We start from the raw sequence: 6036 nt of genomic DNA, 5'->3' as shown, positions 1-6036 counted from the left end.
CCTTGTGGTACTATGTGGGAAGAATAAGGCTGTTGGGTTTTATTTGTTTTGCTCTTTATGATTTTTTCTATATACATCTATGAATATAAACATACATTCATTAAATACACTACATAATTTCATTTCTACGTGCGCTTGTTGTGTTGTGGCGTCTGTAGTGGGGTATCTTGGGGCGGGTGCACGTCCACTTTAGCACGCGTGACAATACCCACATCTCCTTGAGGGGCAATAGCCAACGCATGAATAAATTATCCGTGTTCTTATCTGTATCCCTACCTCCCACTTTCTTTCTCTCTCTGACCACTGTGTGTGGGTGGGGTGTGGGTGGTAGAGGTCGAGGAAAGAATACTGATAGGGTCCAATTAGAGGGGAGGGGGAGAAGGGGGGTAAGTTCTGTTGGGGTCTCCAGAGGTAGGGATGGTACTGTCAGAGTCCTTGACCAACGAATTGCTCTGCACAAAGGAAACGGGTTAAATCGAAGCTCAAATGGTAATGCCATACTAAACAAGGTCCGTCCAGTGGAGTCACCTACATTAACACTCCATTACTTTGTGTGCTTTGCCTTTAATTTCGAAGTACTTGTTTCTGTTATCACTGGCATGTGTCTAGCATCCTTCTGGCTCGGTTGATACAAAGTTAACTTTATCATTATCCTGCGCGCCCTTTATTATGGGGAACTGCTTAGGTGAATCGTGATTTGGGACCTCTGGCAGTCTGCTCACACCCTCCTCGTTTTTTTAAATAAAGTGTTGCGTCCTAAGAATCCAGGTATGTAAATCATTCTAATACTCCTTCCAAAGCACAATAAATAGGAATTCAACTTGCCATTTAAACACCCTTTTCCACTTGACAATAAACATGTCTTCACTTGCCATTTCATCACTGTATTCTCTTCCACCTCAGCTTCTGTGCAACGCGTGGGGCTGCAAAGAGTATGTACTAAAATAACTCTTTCGTGTATCCATCCCTTCTGTTAACGACTGTGACCCCCACCCCCACGCCCCAGAGCACTGATGACTCAAACAAATGAAGGGGAGGAGGGTGAACATATCACAAATCCGTGGATCTAAACATCGTGGTTTATTTGTCAAAGAAAAAATTCCGGTGCACTGTATTCCTGTGTCAGTTCAGAAACACAGATGGAGAATTGCACCAACAATGCCTCACGTGGCCCACGCAGTTATCAGTTGTGAAATTTGCAAACCACAAAAAGAACGACAGACAGACATGCACACAGACAGACAGAAATAAAGGAAGGAAGAAAGAAAGAAAGAAACAAAAAGAAGCAAAGACGCGAATAACAAAAAAGAGAAAATTAAAAATCGAAACCATCTTCTCGACGCTAGACGAAAGAATACTGGTGGATAACTGACTGCTCAGAGGAAACAATACTTTACCACTGGCCAACAGTAATAGAGCTAGGAAACAGATACTCTTTCTACATGCTTCACAATACGTGAAAATCAATGTGCGCACAATTTGTATTTAACTGATGAATGAGCGCCAACTGAAGATCGTGACAGTTTGCTCAAGATGAAAAAGCATGCATCCCCCGGTAGGGTATTCAATGGGTGTTGTCTTGTGTATTTTTAAGCAGAACAGACGCTACTGGCCATCATGGAAGCGACTCAGCAGCAGTACATAAGCTTTTCTGGTGTGTGCTTTTTGTGACGACTCACATCGAAAGCTCCCTGTGGACTGTCGGCGCTGGGACTGCAGCCAATGAACATGGTTGTGGCTGTGTGTCACGGTCTGAGGATGAGCGGCAGCCCGCTGTTAATGTTCAGTCCATGGTTTTAGCGAACGGGAGTGAAGAAAGCATATCGAAACGGCTTTCCGTTTATTATGAATATGACTTTGATAAGATGCTTTATCATATCTATTTTTTAATATAAAAAGTATATAAAAAAATTAAAAAAGGAAAGAGAAAAAGAAGAGAGGGCAACGCCCTTTAGATAGCAGCCACGAGCCATACATACATGCATTTATACATTAAACGAAAAACTATATGTATATATATCTACACACACACACACACACACACACACACACACACACACACACACACACACACACACACACACACACACGTGTATGTGTGTGTGTGTGTGTGTGTGATGGATGTTTGTGAGGTGTTCAGTTTATTCATCTCATCCGCCACAAGTGACGCCAGAATAAGCAATGACACTAATTCGGGGCACGGCCGGTGCCTTGCAGTCTCTCCAAGAAAAGGATCCTCTGAACGTCACAGCCACCTTCGTTATGATTCTTTGATCACTCTCCAGCGTGAGATATGTCTATGCTCATTTTTTTGGTATACATATTTCATCTTCCATCAGCACTCGGGGGAGTGGACGCCCGCGCTTATATCTGAGTGTTGGTATGTGTTCAGGTCAAAGTCTGTTGGGGTTATAGACTCTTGGGTTGAGATGTGTCTGCATTTTTTACATTTATTTACTTATTTATCATCATTGATGTCTTTTTAATTCATTTATTTATTTTATTTATTTAATTCATTTATTTATTTCATTATTATTATTATCATTATCATTATTATTTATTTATTTATTTATTTTAAAATTTTTATTTGTTTTTTTTATTTTTATTTTATTATTTAATTTTATTTTTAAAAATTACATTATTATTATTTAGTTATTTAGTTATTTATTTACTTATATATATATATATTTTTTTTTTTGTTTGTTTTGTTTTTGTTTTTTGTACGCTGATAGTTGACTTCATCAAGTTTTTGCGCCTTATACACATTATTATTATTATTAGTAGTAGTTCTCTTCTATTTTTTTTTTTTTTTTACGTATTTTTCTTTTATTTTTTCTCAAGGCCTGACTAAGCGCGTTGGGTTACGCTGCTGGTCAGGCATCTGCTTGGCAGATGTGATGTAGCGTATATGGATTTATCCGAACGCAGTGACGCCTCCTTGAGCTACTGAAACTGAAACTGAAACTTATTTCTACATACTTCACACACACACACACACACACACACACACACACACACACACACACACAAAATTTTTTTTTAAACACACACACACACACACACACACACACACACACACACACACACACACAAAAGTGGGGGAAGGGGGCGGTCAGTCCAAGTCTATATATAGCTCACAGAAGGACAAACATTATCTCTGAAGTCCAGTGCGATCACCGCGCGCTCGGCCGCAACAGGAAGTGAGGCGGAACAAGCTCACAGGGCACTCCATCAGAAAACAAAATGCGCGTTGTAAGCAGAAGAACCTGGATCCTCGCCAACTTCAGGGCGCTATGACGCGCGTGCAGGTGACGTCAGAGGTCAGCGCCACCAGCCATTGGTCAGAGAGTCCAGTGTGAATGAGTGGTTGTGTGACAATGACGATGAACGCGTTACAGGATGAATGATAGAAGATGGGAAACCAAGGGAGAGAATCAATGATACCACGGCTAAATCGGTCCGCGTTGCCAGGGCCACTAGTGCGCAAGCACTCACTCCATTTGGTTCTCAGTCTCTGAATCTGTCTCTGTCTCTCAAACTCACTTTCCCTCTGTTTGATGTACAGAGTTACGCGTGTGAGCGCACGCACGCACACACGCATACACACACACACACACGCACACACACACACACACACACACATAGAGTCTCTGTCCGTCCATATCTCTGTCTATATGTCTGTCTGTCTGTCTCTCTCTCTGCAGTGCGTGTGTTCCAGCAAGAACTTCCGGTACTTGAACAGATGCCACAAAGCACCTCTCTTCCGCTTGTCGTTTATACCTAAGGTACTTCAGAACTAAGGTATTTACAAGCAAATTGTATCAAGAAGAGTTTTTGTGCAAACATCGACAAGACAAAGGTATTTGGAACAGGGGGATTAAAATACGAGGAAAGGAACACCTTCTATGATGGGAAAATAGAAGAGGTAGTTAACAGTTATTTTATTCACGATTTAGTGTAGCAGCTGTGGTAAGTGTTAAGAAAGTTTACAGCGCATTTTGCAGTAAAGAGTAAGAAAGCCGTCATATAGATTAACAAAGTGTTTCAAAAAATATATGGAAATGTCATTGGATATTTTCGCCTAATTTTTCATGTCAAGGCGCAGCCAATGTTGTTATGTGAATCTGATATGTAGGGTTTGAATAGATTTGAATATAGAAAAAGTGCACTCAATTGTATGTGCAGCTAGGACACCAAATGAAATATATGGAGAATCAGGGAGATATCGATTGCATATCAGTTTTTACATAGCTTGCTTACGATGTAAGTTCGAATTGTTGCAGATGAATATTGGAAAGATTTTCTGAAAAAAAAAATCAATATTATGTTACTTGAGTTTGACAAACTGGGTCAAAATTGTTAGGTAATAAAAATGAGATAATTTTGTGCCAGACTCTCTCTCTGTCTCTCTCTGTGTCTCTCTCTCTCTCTCGCCCACTTGCGACATAATTTTATCATATCTATATAAACATGCTTCTGCTGCAAAAGTGCATGCTAAAATAAAAGTGCATGTGATATTGCGTTGTGTGGACCTTGTTTGGGCGGAGACTAAACGGAAAAAGCACCCGGAAATAAGAATTTAGTCTTGTTTTACTCATTTTGTTTTGTCCCCGGTCCTTCCCCCCTCTCTTTCTCCCTCTCTCCATCTCTCTCTTCCTGGCTCCATCTTTCATTAACCAGGCCATCGGGGTTTATCTGCAACCGCCTCGGTGACATTTAACACAACCAGACCGGTTTGTTTCCCAAAGACGCAGGGCATTGTGTGTCCACTCCCTTCAAGCTGGCATTACCCTCATCTCATCCCCTGCAGAGCACGTGATGGCTTTACAACCCGCCTCCCCCGGTTTCCGTGACACGGCCATCATAAACCGTCTTCCACTGTTTTCCGTCTGTCTACAAACACGAACCGTACGCCAGCACAACGTTAAGTGGTTGCGAAGAAGAGGTACAAGAAAATACTCGTACTTGACATTTTCTCATCCTCTTCAGGGCGAAACTACAGAAGTGTTGTCAGTTGGTTGGTCTTTTGAGCAATGATAACATTTGATGTCCACTTCGGTTGATTTTAGAAGAAAAAAGGAAGTAGTTCAAGATCACTGAACATTCGTTGTCATCTTTACGGGTTCTTGATATTATAAATGTCTATTCGCTTCAGTGGAAGGCGAAAGAGCGAAAACCGATAGGTCGATAAACTCAATTTGGTGATTTTAAACAAGAGATAAGTTACCGAAAGATCACTTTGGTGAATTAAAACGAGAGAAACGGAGTCATACTTTGAACGAGCCTTATTCTGAATTTCCTTGACAACGGAGACTGGAAGAGAATCTTGGAAGAAAAGTATATTTGAATGTTTTTGGACTTTTTGTTGTTGTTGTTGATAGAAACCGTGTTTTGTTGGAGCGCAGGGTTTGTGGAAGATTTTGGTCAGACTGAGAAGAAAGGGTAAAGGGAAGGAGATAAAGATAAGAAGGAAAATTTTGTCAGTGTGTTGATCACCGACCAGACCACTGTTTTAGGAGTTTTTGCAGCTGTTGAAGGTATGCCAGTCTATGCGTCTCTGTCTATGTGTCTCTCTGCCTGTGAGTCTCTGTCTGTCTGTCTCTTTTGTCTGTCTGCCTGTATGTTTCACTCTAAAACATCAAATGGCAGTAGTAAGAGAACACATGGACTAAAAAATGGCAAAATCAATCATTTGTACAGAAGACTATTTCGCACATTCATCACCTAAATCGTCGTGATCATCACCTGAAATTGAGAAAATCAATCATTTGTGCAGAAGAAACTTTTGTACATTCATCATCATCATCATGATCATCATTATCTTCTTCTTCTTCTTGCGTCTCATCTTTTCCCTTCTCCTCTTCCCCTTTCTTTTTTTCGTTTTTTTTTTTCAAAGGCTTTCATCTTTCAAGTTAAATGAGTACATCATTTATTATTCGATTTGATTTGTTGTTTTCACTGTTTTAACAGTAAGTTCTCTGTATAAGGAAAAAAAAGGACCTTTTGGGCGTCACAGGCATAACGAAAGGCAGACAG

This window comes from Babylonia areolata, chromosome 2 (genome assembly GCF_041734735.1).
Source record: "Babylonia areolata isolate BAREFJ2019XMU chromosome 2, ASM4173473v1, whole genome shotgun sequence".
Taxonomy (NCBI): Eukaryota; Metazoa; Mollusca; class Gastropoda; order Neogastropoda; family Buccinidae; genus Babylonia; species Babylonia areolata.
This window is presented reverse-complemented; position numbering follows the sequence as displayed.